The sequence below is a fragment of the Diabrotica virgifera genome, chromosome 2 (assembly GCF_917563875.1).
Source record: "Diabrotica virgifera virgifera chromosome 2, PGI_DIABVI_V3a".
Taxonomy (NCBI): domain Eukaryota; kingdom Metazoa; phylum Arthropoda; class Insecta; order Coleoptera; family Chrysomelidae; genus Diabrotica; species Diabrotica virgifera.
In genome coordinates this window covers 221,222,832-221,240,821 of record NC_065444.1, presented here as the reverse complement: position 1 = coordinate 221,240,821, position 17,990 = coordinate 221,222,832, and the positions used below count along the sequence as shown (strand labels likewise).

The window sequence follows — 17,990 nt, the reverse complement described above, 5'->3', positions numbered from 1 at the left end:
CCACTTACAACGTGTGGGAGTCATATGTTATCCTAGGGCCGTATCCTTAGGAATTATATCCATCCTTTGGAATTTGCTATGTTAGCATTTTGATGTGACTTTTAGTCCATTTTTGAAAGGCTTTGACCTTCGTATTTTTTGGTTGGCTCACCATGTTCTTGTAAGTATAACCAAACTTTGCTTCTACCTTGGTCATCATTTTAAGTTTAACATTTTGATAATTAATATGGTTATACTTATTTTAGGCAACACTGATGATGCTCTTTTTAGAGCGAAAACGTTTTGTTCGATGTTTGTAGCCCTATAGGGCTTTTTAAAATAATATACCTTTTACCAAGACCAAAATTTTTTATTAAATTTTACTTGTAATTAATGGTATACAGCCAGCTACAGGAAATTTTTCCTTGTGGATTTTTATTAAACTTTTCTCTTTAATACTTTTAACTTTCTTCTTCTAAAATGTATAGTTCTTATATATCTTCTTCTTGTTCCTCTTTATAAGCAATTCTGCTTGTTCATTGGCGGATTGATACCTCTATGGAAGTTTGTCGTTCTATCTTTTTGCGCGGTCGGCTGATACTTCTTCTACCGATTGGTGATTTATATCGTGCTATTTTTACCACACGTGTCTCCCCCATTCTGGATATATGGTTGTTCCATTCTTTTTTTCTATTTAGTGTCCATTCGTTTATACACTGTACGTTACATTTTACATTGTCTTCTAACATCTTCGCTCCTCTTTCGATCTCTCAGTGTATTTCCTGTAATTCTTCTCAGTACTCTCATCTCTGCCGTTTCCAGTAGTCTTTGTGTTGTGGCTGTATCGGGTCTTGTTTCTGATGCATATGTCATTATTGGTCTTACACTGGCTTTATAAATTCTTGACTTCATCTTTGTTAATATGTCGGTTTCGCCATATCGTGTTATTAACCTTCCAATGACCAACCTTTTTTTGTTACACGGATGACCAAGGGGGGGGGGGGGGGATGACCCCAGGTCAAAAATGTCAAAAATGACAATTAACAAAAAAATGAAGTTTTTTTAAAATTTTTTTTATGGCATGGACTTTATGTCATTCAGCCAGTCACAAATTTAGGAAAAAACATCATTATTTCATGGATAAAGGGACACGCAGGTATTAGGGGTAACGAAATAGTAGACAGGCTAGCCAAATCCGCCCTAGAAATAGACGAAGAACTTCCCATGAACTTACTACCCATTTCGGATATTGATATTATTAGTAGACGACACCAAAAAGAAAATTGGCAAAGGTATTATCGAAACACGAGAACTGGTAGTAATTACAAACAAATGCAGCCTGAAATTCCCATTAAAATATGGTTTCATTCTGTATCAAATCGCCATTTCATAAGAGTTATAAATATATTGAGATGTAATCATGCTCTTACCCCCCTTCATATGTACAGTTTGGGTCTCACAGAGTCACCTAACTGTGAGTGTGGAAAAGAAGGTGATCTACTACATATTCTCCTCGAATGTTCACATCAATCAGTAAATATAAACAAATTTTATGATAATCTTAATATATTAAAAATTCCACTTCCCGTCTACCTGAACAATTTGATATTTTCTGAAGATATTAATATATTAAAAACAATTTACGAACATATCAAAAACTGTAAATATAGATTGTAGCAATAAAATTTACCCTGTATTTAAGAAATTTTGTTAAAACAAAGCAGGCATGTTTGTTAAAACAAAACAAACATGTTTGTTTTGTTGTTATTTTGTTTTAAACCCTGTAGATTTAAGTAATTATTGTATATTATAATTGAAAAAAGAAAAGAACAAAAAAAGAGAAAAGAAAAAAAAACAGAAAAAATAAAAAAAGCAACAAAAAAAAATAAAAAAAGCAACAAAAAAAAACTAAAAAGATGTAAACCTCCGCGAGGATGAATCGGGTTTACGTCTTAGCGTAGTAAAAAAAAACAATTTATAAAAAATAACAGTAAAAAAAATAATAAAAAAAAACAAATTGACAACATAAAAAAATGCAACAAAAAATACAAAAAAAAAAATAAAAATTTACAAAAAAAAAATGAACAACCAAAACAGAGTATTATTTAGATAATAATTGTAGATAATAATGTTAGTTTGTTATGTATTTAGAGTTAGAAATACAGAAAAAATTCCTATGATTGAAAAATCAAATTTGTTTGTTTTTAATATAACAAAATGTCTGGCTAATTGGCTCGGCCAAGGCCATCAAACTCACTAAAAAAAAAAGCCAGTCACAAAATGAGTATTAGTGTCATGTGTAGTATGTATGTTGAGTAAGTGTCTTGTTACTTTGCAACGTCGGTCGACGTCATTAGCGTAAAACTACTTGGAATTACACATAATAGACGGTATTGTCCTTTTCATGATCATTTTTCAGTGCGTAACAAATGATAGGAAAAAGGGTAAGTCCGTGATAATACACATTTATGACATTTATTCTAACATGACCTTTTAGTTAAATCTGACAGTTGTCACATTTTATTTTCAATTTGGAATAAAAACCAATCAAATGTGTTTCTTGCATTTATAAAATGGTATTTTCTTTGATTTGTATAGTCTTATAAATTATACAGATTATATTTGTAATATTATTGTCTAATTAAAAAAAATATTTTTTTATTATGGTGCCATCTATCGACAACTAGAATAACTAGAATAAATGTTATAAAAATGTCACCGACGAAATGTAATCACCGACGTGCCTTTTTTTCTGTCACATACAATTTAATGCGTTAGAAAGAAATCGAAAAACTGTGACGCACTGAAAGATGATCATGAGAAATACTGTATTTTACTAAACATCAACTTCAGAATATATTTTTTATTCGTAAAATATAGGGAATTTTTTTTATTTCAAAATATGAGGATATCTAGAATGATATTAAAGTCAAATAAAAAAATAATGAGTTAAAAATTGAAAATACTTTTGAATTTATTAAAGAAAAACATACGCTGGGGTCACAACTTCCCCCGCTTGGTCATCCGAAGGTTAAGGCATCCTGCCAATCTATTTGCTTTTTGTACTTGATTTCTCACTTCTTTGTCTAGGTCTCCGTAACTTGACAATGTAATTCCAAGGTATTTTACTTCCATTATTTGTTCAATACTGATACCATCAATTTCTATTTTGCATCTGATTGGTTCTTTACTGATTACTATTGTTTTGGTTTTCTGAGATGAAATTGTCATATTGAATTCTTTTGCTCTTATGTTAAATCTGTGGACTAATCTTTGGAGACTACTTCATCTTGGGTTATCAATATTGCGTCCTGGGGTGTAATGCTAGTTCGCCTCCATGTGGTGCACCCTGGGTAACGCTAAATGAACTAGCAAAAATTTGGCGGCAGACGAACGAAAAACAAAAACAATATCCTGCCAACATCACAGATCACAAACAGAAATCTTATCTATACGTAAACATACGATGGGAACCAATAAAGGTTCTTCTCAGAACCAACTGACTAGAGATCTCGGACCGTGTATCCGAGTCTGTCACCTTAACATCGAGGGCATAAGCCAGGCAAAATGCCAAGTGTTGCAAAAAATCCTACACGATAACGACATTGACCTGGTTGCCATACAAGAGACCCATACTGAAGACAAAGTCCAGCTTGATTTAAGGGGAAAGATACCTGGCTACGATTTACTGGGAGCCACCTATGATAAACATTACGGCGTCGCAACCTACATTCGCTGCAATATAGAAAATGGTTTCCTACTTTCTGCTTCCAATGAAAATAATATACATGAAGTAGTCACCAAGATTGGAGATATTACCGTAGTTAACATATACAAACCTCCAGCCACTACATGGAACCCAGAAGTGCTAAAGACTCATCCACATCCTACTATATACATCGGCGACTTCAACAGCCACCACGAAATGTGGAAGTACACCACGAATGATGAAAATGGGGAGGCACTAGTAGAATGGTCCGAAGAGCAAAACACATACCTAGTTTTTGATGCCAAAGACAGAGGAACATTTAAATCAGCTGCATGGAGAAAAGAATATAACCCAGACCTATGTTTTGTCTCAAAAGATACCAATGACAGACCACTAACAACTGCGAGAAGTGTCCTTGCAGACTTCCCACATACTCAACATCGTCCGGTGCTTATCACCATCGGAATATCAATTCCAATAATTAGATCATATCCTCGACCCAGGTGGAATCTTAGAAAAGCAAACTGGAAGAAATTCTCTGAACAACTAGACCGGACCTTGAGCTGGGTCCCTCCAACCAGCAAACATTATGAGAGGTTTGTGGGCGCAGTAATAAGCACTGCCAAGAAAACCATCCCTAGGGGGTATCGCAAAGAATATGTGCCTGGATGGACTGAAACATGTGAAGACTTATACACGAAGTTTCTCGAAAGTGGTGACCGAGAAATAGCCGATGAGCTTTTACACAACATCGATACAGCTAGACGCCAAAAATGGATAAAGACTGTCGAAAACCTTGACTTCAAAAAATCAAGCCGGCAGGCATGGTCCTTGTTGCGGAAAATTGGAGGAGCTAACCAGCTGGAATCCAGAGAGTCTAAAATGTCTCCTAACAAGGTTGCCTCCCATATAGTATCTCTATCCAGAGCTCCACGAGATCGAACACATACTACCAACGTGAAAAGAGACTTAAGGGCATTAAAACAAATGAACAGAACGAACTCCGAATATTCAGCAAGAATACTTATTTCTGAAATCACACATGCGCTGAAAGAAATGAAATCAGGTAAAGCACCTGGGTTTGATGGTATCCATCCAGAGTTCTTGATACACAGTGGTGCATACACGAAACAGTGGCTTGCAATGTTCTTTAATGATATACTTCAGTCAGGTAACATTCCTTTCTCACTTAAGCGAACAAAGATAATTGCAATTCCGAAACCAGGCAAATCAAACGATAAGCCAGAAAACTACCGCCCCATAGCTCTACTCAGCATGGTATATAAACTATTAGAAAAGCTTCTCCTCAACAGAATTAGTCACAGGATACTAGAAAATGTCCCCATTGAACAAGCTGGCTTCCGCCCTCATCGAAGCTGTACGGACCAAGTGCTGTCATTAACAACTTTTATAGAAGCTAGTTTTCAAAAGAAACAAAAGACAGCAACAGTATTTATAGATCTAACAGCAGCATATGATACTGTTTGGAGACAGGGATTAATATATAAACTGGCCCGCATTATCCCCTGCAGAAAGATAATTAACCTCATTGACAACATGCTGACCAACAGAGCCTTCCAGGTTATAATGGGAAAGGAGACGAGTAGACAGATGAAACTTAACAATGGTCTTCCACAGGGACTTCTGTCCTTGCCCCTTTACTTTTCAGCCTCTATATTGCTGACATGCCTGAAACCGAATCTCGGAAGTTTGGATATGCTGACGACTGGACCCTTGCAACAAGCCACCAATCTTTAGAAACTACAGAAATCACTCTCACGAATGACTTATCCATCCTCAGCGAATACCTTAAGAAATGGAGACTACAGCCAAGTACTACAAAAACTGAAGTATCAGCTTTTCATCTAAACAACAAGTTGACAAACAGAGAATTGCGAGTGTATTTTAATAACAAGCTGTTAAAACACAATAAATACCCGAAATACCTTGGGGTTACTCTAGACAGAACGCTCACATTCAGAGAACACCTGACGAAAACAGCAGCAAAATTGAAAACACGCAACAATATAATACAGAAACTCTGCGGCACTACATGGGGGTCCACAGCATCAACATTAAGATCCTCTGCTCTTGGCCTGATATATCCGGTGGCAGAATACTGTGCTCCAGTGTGGCTAAATAGCAGGCATACCCACCTGGTCGACACCCAACTAAACCGTACTATGCGTATGATAACAGGCACAATTAAGCCCACCCCTACAATGTGGCTACCTACCCTTAGTAATATAGCTCCACCCAACCTACGCCGCGAACATGCATTGGTTAAAGAATATAACAAAATAATGGACAGTCGCCAGCTTCTAGTCCACAACGACATCCCCGATATTCTTGGAAACCGTCTCCGATCCAGGTTACCCCCTCTACAATCTGCTCAAGCGCTGCAGCAATCCAACTTTGACTTAAATACCCGATGGAGAGAAGATTGGGAAAGTAGGACAGATCCGCATTACCATAGTCTACCGGACATCATAGGGAAACCTGGCGAATTTGAACGTCCCCGTAAGATTTGGGCAGCCCTTAATCGAATTCGAACAAACTGTGGAAGATGCGCCGACTCCCTCCACAGATGGGGTAAACTCCCCTCGCCTTCTTGTGACTGCGGCGCTGCAAGACAGACGATCAGTCACATTGTTCAGGACTGCCCACGCAGAGCATACACAGGCGACCCTATAGACTTTGTAATGGCAACCGAAGAGTCAATCGAATATATAAAAAAATTGGACATCTGTTTGTGATGCATTGTATAATGCATAAATCTAACTATATTCTGTGATATACTTAAGCCATACGCTAAATAAAAAAATAAAATATTGCGTCGTCTGCGTAGCAGAGTATTTTTACTTCTTTGTTTCCCATTCTATATCCTCTTCCTTTGTTGACGTTTTTGATGATTTCATCCATGATTAAATTGAAAAGCATAGGACTCAATGAGTCTCCCTGTCTTATTCCGCTGCCTATATCTATAGGTTCTGTAAGTTGTCCATCTATTCTGACTTCCATTTTGTTGTTTTGGTAGATGTTCTCAATAGTTTTTATGATATCTAGAGGGACTTCTCTATTATACAGAAGATGGATTACATCTTTGAGTCTTACTCTGTCAAATGCTTTCTTTAAGTCAATCAGACATAGAAATGCTGGTCTATTATACTCTAGTGATTTCTCTAGTAATCTGCTTTATGACGAATATTGCATCTGTACACGATTTTCCAGTACGAAAACCCTGTTGTTCATCTGCTAAACTTATCATCTGATTCATTACGTCTTGTAAGATTTTATTTGTAAGTTTTAGGGTAGTATTTAACAAGTTGATACCTCTGTAGTTTTCTGGCTGCTTTTTATCTCTTTTTTTGAATAGTAGAATTAGTTCGCTCGTTCTCCATTCTTCCGGTATTTTATTGTGTTTTATGATTTTGTTAATTATTCTGTCATTGATGCTCCACAATATTTCAGTAATTCGTTTTAGACCGGACAGTATCGTCGCCCCCGCTAGCGCAATTATTCCGATTCGATTTTTTTGCACAAACTTACTCAAAAAGAGGTCCTTATAACATATCCACAGGGTGCCGGGCGGTGCCGTGGTCGAAAAATTGTTTAAACATTTTTTTTTTAAATTCACAAATATAATTTTTTTATTTCCAACAATTTTTTTTAGATAATTTGGGTCATTCTGAGCAAAAAAGGTCTCCTGTCATTTTTCTCTAAAATTGACTGTTGTCGAGTTATACGCGATTAAAAATTTGAAAAATGCGAAAATTGCCATTTTCAAGGCTTCATAACTCGATTAAAAATGATTATTATGAAATTCAAAAGTGACAAAATCAAGATTCAAATACCTTTTTCAACGTCCTGAAGACATTTTTGTCACTATTTTATTACAAAGCTGTTATTTTTAGTTATTAACAATTACCGGTATAGTCCAACTGTATCGTCGCCCCCGTTAGCGGAACCATTTCGATTCGATTTTTTTGCACAAACTTACTCAAAAAGAGGTCTTTATAACATATCCACAGGGTGCCGGGCGGTGCCGTGGTCTAAAAATTTTTTAAACAATTTTTTTTAAACAAATTCACAAAAATAATTTTTTCATTTCCCACAATTTTTTTTAGATAACTTGGATCATTGTGAGTAAAAAAGGTCTTTGGTCATTTTTCTCTAAACTTGACTGTTGTCGAGTTATACGCGATTAAAAATTTGAAAAATGCGAAAATTGCCATTTTCAAGGCTTCATAACTCGATTAAAAATGATTATTATGAAATTCAAAAAGTGACAAAATCAAGTCAAATACCTTTTTCAACGTCCTGAAGAGATTTTTGTGTCATTATTTTATTACAAAGCTGTTATTTTTAGTTATTAACAATTAGCGGTATATTCCAACTGTATCGTCGCCCCCGTTAGAGGAACTATTTCGATTCGATTTTTTTGCAAAAACTTACTCAAAAAGAGGTCTTTATAACATATCCACAGAGTGCTGGGCGGTGCCGTGGTCTAAAAATTTTTTAAACAATTTTTTTTAAACAAATTCACAAAAATAATTTTTTCATTTCCCACAATTTTTTTTTTAGATAACTTGGATCATTGTGAGTAAAAAAAGGTCTTTGGTCATTTTTCTCTAAACTTGACTGTTGTCGAGTTATACGCGATTAAAAATTTGAAAAATGCGAAAATGGCCATTTTCAAGGCTTCATAACTCGATTAAAAATTATTATTATGAAATTAAAAAAGTGACAATATCAAGATTTAAATACCTACCTTCTTCAGCGTCCTGAAGAGATTTTTGTCATTATTTTATTACAAAGCTGTTAATTTTAGTTGTTATTTAGACAACAATCAATTTGAGACGAAAACTACAAGAGACCTTTTTTGCTCAGAATGACCCAAATTATCTAAAAAAAAATTGTTGGAAATGAAAAAATTATTTTTGTGAATTTGTATAAAAAAATTGTTTAAACAATTTCTCGACCACCGGCCGGCACTCTGTGGATATGTTATAAGGACCTATTTTTGAGTAAGTTTGTGCAAAAAAATCTAACCGAAATAGTTCCGCTAACGGGGGCGACGATACAGTTGGACTATACCGCTAATTGTTAATAACTAAAAATAACAGCTTTGTAATAAAATAATGACACAAAAATCTCTTCAGGACGCTAAAGAAGGTATTTCAATCTTGATTTTGTCACTTTTTAAATTTCATAATAATCATTTTTAATCGAGTTATGAAGCCTTGAAATGGCCATTTTCGCATTTTCAAATTTTTAATCGCATATAACTCGACAACAATCAAATTTAGAGAAAAATTACAAGAGACCTTTTTTGCTCAGAATGACCCAAGTTATCTAAAAAAATTGTTGGAAATGAAAAAATTATTTTTGTGAATTTGTTTAAAAAAAATTGTTTAAAAAATGTTTAGACCACGGCACCGCAAGGCACCCTGTGGATATGTTATGAGGACCCCTTTTTGAGTAAGTTTGTGCAAAAAAAACTGATCGAAATTGTTCCGCTAACGGGGGCGACGATACAGTTAGACTATATCGCTAATTGTTAATAACTAAAAATAACAGCTTTGTAATAAATTAATGACAAAAATCTCTTCAGAACGTTGAAGAAGGTATTTGAATCTTGATTTTGTCACTTTTTGGATTTCATAATAATCATTTTTGATTGAGTTATGAAGCCTTGAAAATGGCCATTTTCGCATTTTTCAAATTTTTAATCGCGTATAACTCGACAACAGTCAATTTTAGAGAAAAATGACAAGAGAACTTTTTTGCTCAGAATGACCCAAACTATCTAAAAAATTTTTGGAAATAAAAAAATTATTTTTGTGAATTTGTTTAAAAAAATTGTTTAAAAAATGTTTCGATCACGGCACCGCCCGGCACCCTGTGGATATGTTATAAGGACCTCTTTTTGAGTGAGTTTGTGCAAAAAAATCGAATCGGAATAATTGCGCTAGCGGGGGCGACGATACTGCCCGGTCTATTTGGTATTCCATCCCGTTCTTATTTGTATTTGAAGTAAATAGTAGTAAAGTATATGTTTGCTACGCGTCTAATGCATACGATATTCACGTCATTTAGGTGTGCTACATCAACTACTATGTTGTCGATTTGATTTACTCTATTCCCATTGGACTTATACAAGTTCCTTTATATGATACGTTATTCACGTCACTGAAGTGTGTTGCATTAACTACTACATTGTTGATTGGATTTAGCGTACTCTCATCGGGCTTGTCCAAGTCCGTGTATATGAAACATGTGCTGGCAATTATAAAGTTTATAAAGCAGGACCCGTTGTTGTTTAACTTTTCATGTAGAGTGTGTTTCCAGCTTCGAATGGCTGGTGCATATTGTTAAATCCCCAAATATACCTAAATGATAGTTTGGTGAGTATCCAATAAAACAACACCCAACGTGACCGGAAATAAAACCGCAAGTCGATATTTAAACTATTCGTGTAACTTTGCGTCGGTTAATATAAGATTTCATTAATTTTGAGTAATTTCTGCCAAACTTCCGGTCATAACTTTTTAACCGGAACAGACATCAAAACCGGAACTAAATATTCGAGCTCGACGTTTCAATACGCGCCGATTGATTTATCACATGTACTATTTCTGTGACTTATGTTGCCACTTCCGGTTAGAACTTTTTAACCGCAAGTGGTATAAAAACCGGAAATACATTAATAACAAGACTCAACAATGGAGTTTTTGTTTTATGTGGATATAGTGGATATGCTTATGATCTCATAGTGTATCAAGGCTTTACTGTAGAAATTGATACATAGTACTTATCACGTACTTTTGGTTTATGCACAGCTGTGGTTCCAGCTGATAAAAAATGTACCGAAATAGCACCATGCGTATTTTGATATTTTTTTGCATCTTGTAAGCCCTTTATACAGGGTGAGTCATGAGGAATTGTACATACTCCTACCTCGTATAGAGGCTCCTATGGGGAATAACAAATGACCATTAAAAAGTGTCTGCTCCCATTGTTTAATAATATACAGGGCGAGTTTCACATTTTGACAGAAATTTGTATTCGTCATCATTTTTGAACGGCCAGATCGATGTGTCTCTTATTTTGGCCAATCGTTACACTATTACCACCTAATCAACTAATTTATTCAAACTAGAAAAAAATCAGGTCCGACTTTAAAAAAATTAGTTCGTTTGGGTCTTAGAAAAAATTTCACCCTGTATACGCTTTTTGAAAACTCTAATATGAATTTTACAAATTAGACAAATAGGCAATTAAAATGGCATATTTATTTTTTTCCGCACACGATTACTTAATTTTTTATAAAAAAATCAAAATTCACTATGAATTAAAAGTTTGGTAAAGTGAACCATAGATTTAAAAAAAATAACTTTTATTACAAAAATTAATTTTTTTGCACTAATAAGTAATTTATGTTACCATCCAATCAACTGATTTATTCAAACTAGAGAAAAATCAGGTCCCGATTTAAAAAATTAGTTCGTTTTGGTCTTAGAAAAAATTTCACCCTGTATACGCTTTTTGAAAACTCTAATATGAATTTTACAAATAAGATAAATAGGCAATTAAAATGGCATATTTATTTTTTTCCCCACACGATTAATTAATTCTTTATTAACAAATCAAATTTGTCAAAATCGGAATTTTAACCTAAAAATGAAAAAAAATGAACTCACGGTTTAACTCGCTACAACTCTGTTCCATTTTAATATTTTTTTTTCTGAAATTTTTACAGCACATACCTCTTACCATTGTGAAGACTATGAAAATTGTTGTAGACTTTCAGTCTTCTTCTTGTAAAAGTTGCAAACTTGTAAATCGCAAAAATTAGGTGGGAAAATTTAAAATTTATCAATTTGATCACGTCTATGTTAAACTATAGAGTCCAAAAGAAGTGTTATGGAAAGTTTTAGATCTAGACGTGTTATAGAAACAAAATTGGTAAAACTTTTAATTTTAAGAAAAACGTTGTTTTTGTAAATTAATTTTTGTAAAAAAAGTTAATTTTTTTAAATCTGTGCAAAAACTTTGCCAAACTTTTTATGCATAATGTTGTTCTGAAGCTATTTCCTTGTGGCATTTTTATAATTACGTATTTTTTATGGGAAATAAGCCACAATTTTACTAAAAAATGAATTTATTAACGTTTCGAAGCCGAAATCGGGTTTCGTTCTCAAAATACAAAATACTATTAAACTAAACAAACATGTTGTTGCTGAGTAAAAAAATTCTTCTAATAATTTATTTAATCTGACTCATTTATATTGGCAATTCAGACGTATATTATACATTTTAAAGTAGAAGACTTTAAAATGATATCGCCAATATTTATGAGTTACGTTAATAAATTCATTTTTTAGTAAAATTGTGGCTAATTTCCCATAAAAAATACGTAATTTTTATGCATAGTCAAATTTGATTTTTTAATAAAAAAATAAGTAATCGTGTGGGGAAAAAATAAATATGCCATTTTAATTGCCTATTTGTCTTATTTGTAAAATTCATATTAGAGTTTTCAAAAAACGTATACAAGGTGAAATTTTTTCTAAGACCCAAACAAACTAATTTGTTAAATCCGGGCCTGATTTTTTTCTAGTTTGAATAAATCAGTTGATTGGGTGATAACATAAATTAAATATTTGTTCAAAAAAAATTCATTTTTGTAATAAAAGTTATTTCTTTTTAATCTATGGTTCACTTTACCAAACTTTTAATTATTCATAGTCAAATTTGATTTTTTTTTATAAAAAATTAAGTAATCGTGTGGGGAAAAAATAAATATGCCATTTTAATTGCCTATTTGTCTAATTTGTAAAAATCATATTAGAGTTTTCAAAAAGCGGATACACGGTGAAATTTTTTCTAAGACCAAAACGAACTTATTTTTTAAATCCGGGCCTGATTTTTTTCTTGTTTGAATAAATCAGTTGATTGGGTGATAACATAAATTAAATATTTGTTCAAAAAAAATTCATTTTTGTAATAAAAGTTATTTCTTTTTAATCTATGGTTCACTTTACCAAACTTTTAATTATTCATAGTCAAATTTGATTTTTTTTTATTAAAAATTAAGTAATCGTGTGGGGAAAAAATAAATACGCCATTTTAATTGCCTATTTGTCTAATTTGTAAAAATCATATTAGAGTTTTCAAAAAGCGTATACAGGGTGAAATTTTTTCTAAGACCAAAACGAACTTATTTTTTAAATCCGGGCCTGATTTTTTTCTTGTTTGAATAAATCAGTTGATTGGTGGTAACATAAATTAAATATTTGTTCAAAAAAAAATTAATTTTGGTAATAAAAGTTAATTTTGTTAAATCTATGGTTCACTTTACCAAACTTTTAATTCATAATCAAATTTGATTTTTTTATCAAAAATTAAGCAATCGTGTGCGGAAAAAAATAAATATGTTATTTTAATTGCCTATTTGTCTAATTTGTAAAATTCATATTAGAGTTTTCAAAAAGCTTATACAGGGTGAAATTTTTTTTAAGACACAAACGAACTAATTTTTTTAAAGCCGGACCTGATTTTTTTCTAGTTTGAATAAATCAGTTGATTAGGTGGTAATAGTGTAACTATTGACCAAAATAAGAGACACATCGATCTGACCGTTCAAAAATTATGACGAATACAAATTTCTGTCAAAATGCGAAACTCGCCCTGTATATTATTAAACAATGGGAGCAGACACTTTTTAATGGTCATTTGTTATTCCCCATAGGGGCCTCTATACGAGGTAGGAGTATGTACAGTTCCTCATGACTCACCCTGTATAAAAAACCAATTTTCTTTTATTTGGAACAATTCGAGTGACTAGTTTTAAAAAACCCCTTTCAGGAAACAAAACACAATTCAACAAGAAAGAAAGGAGATTCAGTGAAGAAGTAGTGCAAGGGCAAAGAAGATGAAATGGAAAGGTGAAATAAAGTTATAAAAAGATTTATCACCATTGAAAGCCATAGGTTATGGGCCGCGGCCGGTTCCAGCGTCTTGAGCGAACCGGACAAAACAAACTTTGGGTCCCTCTCATACAAGAATATAAAAATTTACTGCAATTTAAAAAAAAATGTAAAGAGAGGCAAAAGGTAAACATTACACAATAAATAACTGTGTAAAACTTTATTTATTTAAAAAATAATACAATAGTTAAATAAACAAAAGAGAGAACCCCAGTCCCATAGTTTAAAAAACTTATATAGACCAGGGCGCATCTGTAAAAGTATTAGTACATTTGGACGTTGAGAGGTGACTCAAACTTTTTTGCCGAAATTGCTTGAAAATAAATCAAATAATAATATTTGAGTTATCCTCCCTCTCAAAAAGGTCCGGAACATTGTTTAAATAATCAAAATGTCAAAATTTGAAGGAAAAATTCGATTTTTTTCTTGGTTTTTTTATTATAACTTTAAAAGTGTTAATTTTCGAGAAAAGTTGTACTAACATAAAAGTTGCGTAATTAAATTTTCTACAATAAAGAATTGGTTAAAAATTTAAAACATAGTCACCCTTGTTGCAAAATAGCAATAATTGTTAAAAAAGCATACAAAAACAAGTATTCGCATTATACGTTTTTCAACCATTTATGCTACACTTAGGACCTTCATATTTCACCCTGAAAAACTATATGATACAGTAAAACAATATTGTATATTTCATTAAGATCGGTTCTATAGATTTTGCAAAATAAATTTTGAAAGCTTTCCAGCTTTCGTAAAAAAAAATCATTTTTTCAAAATGTTACAGGACTGAAAATAAAGCAGATAGCAAGTTGAAAATTTTTTTGCGTATAGAAGTGTACTGTACCTTTCATTTGCAATTTTGCAAAATTAAAATCGATTAACACCACGGCGTCAGGAATTTTTTTAAATAAACATTAATTATTGGTGCTACGCGCAGGACAGCGGATAGTTTGTTTTGATTGGGCATTCCAATGACCTTTGATAATGATTGATACATTTTAATTTTTATTACATTTCGATATAAATAAATAAATTGTTTATTGCAAAATAAAAACACACACTCTATCCTTTGAAATAACACTTTTATTAGCAAAAACTTTCTTTGTTCATATATTTTAACTTAAATAATAAAAGTTTATTATTTTTAAACATATGCAATTGTTTAAACAATATTTCACAAACAATAATAAAATTAGTTTGATTTTTGTGGAATTAAAATATTAAAATACAACAAAATATAGAGTAAGAAAATAATATATTAGATAAAGATTGGAAGAAATTTTGGTGGAAATCAACTTGTGTGAATCGAACACCGCTGTCCTGCGCATAGCACCAAAAATTATTGTTTATTTCAAAAATTTTCTGACGCCGTGGTAATTAATCGATTTTAATTTTGAAAATTGCAAATGAAAGGAACAGTACACTTCTATAAGCAAAAAAAAATTCAACTTGCTATCTGCTTTATTTTCAGTCCTGTAACATTTTGAAAACATGAATTTTTTTTGCGAAAGCTGGATTGCAAAATTTATTTGGCAAAATCTATTGAACCGATCTTAATTAAATTTACAGTATTATTTTACTGTATCATAAAGTATTTCTGGGTGAAATATGAAGGTCCTAAGTGTAGCATAAATTAGGCCTTGGGCCCGCATATACAATTATTATTTATGACCACACCGTTGAAACTTTTTGTACTTGTTATTTTTGTGGAGTCGGACAAATTTTGAGCTTGGCGCATTATGGTAGTGGGGCGTTTGTCTGTCAAGCGGTGACGAAGTTGTCAATTTTATGCAAGAAAAAAATTTATTACCACATTGGTCATTCTATTTTAATCAATGGATTTTATCATATAAACAACGAAAACAATTTTGTCGGACAAAAATATTGGGGCATATGACGCGTCGGACACGCTAAATATGTCAAATTTATGAAAATAATAAATTTATTACCACATGGATAATTTTAACGGTATCTACCATAAAACATTTTTACAATAATGTGGTAACCTTGTCGGACAATTTTCACGGGGCATATGCGCAGTCGGACGCGCCGAAGATGTCAATTTCCTGAAATTTTTTTATTTACAACCATTTTTCCGACAACATTAGTAGGTTATAAGTAATTATATTCTTAATCAAAAAATCAAAGTGTCGGACAAAAATATTGGGGCAACTCGACAGTCGGACAAAAAATTTAATTTTTATTAGTAAAGTATACTTTCAAATTATGCTGGGTTCGTGCATCCCTTATCTTTACAACCATTTTTCCGACAAAAGTAGTAGGTTACAAGTAATTATATTCTTAAACAAAAAATGTAATTGTCTGACAAAAATGTTGGGGCAAACGAACAGAAAACTTAATTCTTTTAGGCTATCGACGAGGAGGTATTATCAAAAAAAAAAAAATTTAAAACAGTGTTTCTCGGTTACTTTTGAATCGATTTCGCTGAAAATTGGTACACACACTAAGTAAAGCATTTAAAAGGGTATGACGTAGATCGGAACCCAAAATTTTCTTAAAAAATTTTCCGACAAGAGGGAAAATTTTAGAAAAATTGTGATCTGATAATTTGTGTATATACTCCTTGAACAACGACAAACATCGTTCTGTATTTTTTCTCGAATTAAAAAAATATTTTTCAGCACATGTATCAGGTTATAAGTAGTTATATTCCAAATCAAAAAATCTAAGTGCCCGACATAAATAGTGGGGCACATCCAAAGTCGGACAAAAAATTTAATTTTTATTAATAAACTATACTTTTAAATTATTCTGGGTTCGTGCATCCCTTATCTTTACAACCATTTTTCCGACAAAAGTAGTAGGATACAAGTAATTATACTCTTAAACAAAAAATGTAATTGTCTGACAAAAATGTTGGGGCAAACGAACAGGAAACTTAATTCTTTTAGGCTATGGACGAGGAGGTATTATCCAAAAATATTTTAAAACAGATTTTCTCGGTTATTTTTGAATCGATTTAGCTGAATATTGGTACACACACTAAGTAAAACATTTAAAAGGGTATGACGTAGAGCTGTACCCAAAAATTTTTCCAAAAAAATTTCGGACAAGAGGGAAAATTTTAGAAAAATTGTGATCTGATATTTGCGTACATACTCCTTGAACAACGACAAACATCGTTCTGTAGTTTTTTTTTCCAATTAAAAAAAATTTCCGACACAAGTATCAGGTTATAAGTAGTTATATTCTAAATCAAAAAATCTAAGTGTCCGACAAAAATATTGGGTCAAATCCAAAGTCGGACAAAAAATTTAATTTTTATTAATAAACTGTCTTTTAAACAATACTGCGTTCGTCAACCCTTACCTTTAAAACCATTTTTCCGACAACATTAGTAGGTTATAAGTAATTATATTCTTAATCAAAAAATCAAAGTGTCGGACAAAAATATTGGGGCAACTCGACAGTCGGACAAAAAATTTAATTTTTATTAGTAAAGTATACTTTCAAATTATGCTGGGTTCGTGCATCCCTTATCTTTACAACCATTTTTCCGACAAAAGTAGTAGGTTACAAGTAATTATATTCTTAAACAAAAAATGTAATTGTCTGACAAAAATGTTGGGGCAAACGAACAGAAAACTTAATTCTTTTAGGCTATCAACGAGGAGGTATTATCAAAAAAAAATTTAAAACAGTGTTTCTCGGTTACTTTTGAATCGATTTAGCTGAAAATTGGTAAACACGCTAAGTAAAGCATTTAAAAGGGTATGACGTAGATCGGAACCCAAAATTTTCTTAAAAAATTTTCCGACAAGAGGGAAAATTTTAGAAAAATTGTGATCTGATAATTTGTGTACAAACTCCTTGAACAACGACAAACATCGTTCTGTATTTTTTTTCTCGAATTAAAAAAAAATTTTCAGCACATGTATCAGGTTATAAGTAGTTATATTCCAAATCAAAAAATCTAAGTGTCCGACAAAAAGATTGGGGCAAATCCAAAGTCAGACAAAAAATTTAATTTTTATTGATAAACTATACTTTTAAATTATGCTGGGTTCGTGTATCCCTTATCTTTACAACCATTTTTCCGACAAAGGTAGTAAGTTACAAGTAATTATATTCTTAAACAAAAAATGTAATTGGTTGACAAAAATCTTGGGGCAAACGAACAGAAAACTTACTAACTTACTACTTTGTAACTTACTACTTTGTCGGAAAAATGGTTGTAAATATATAAGCGATGCACGAACCCAGCATGATTTAAAGGTATAGTTTATTAAATGTAGTAATGAAACACAGACTTACTCACAATCATTTATTATAGTTATTAATATTTATTA

The 17,990-nt window shown here is 32.3% G+C and overlaps 1 protein-coding gene across 2 annotated transcripts in view; it reads right to left on the bottom strand.

Annotated features, from left to right (window-relative positions):
* Positions 1-17,990, bottom strand: part of LOC126880386 (CREB-regulated transcription coactivator 1) — a 375,806-nt gene that overhangs the window by 169,827 nt on the left and 187,989 nt on the right. The gene's annotated exons all lie outside the window — the stretch shown is intronic.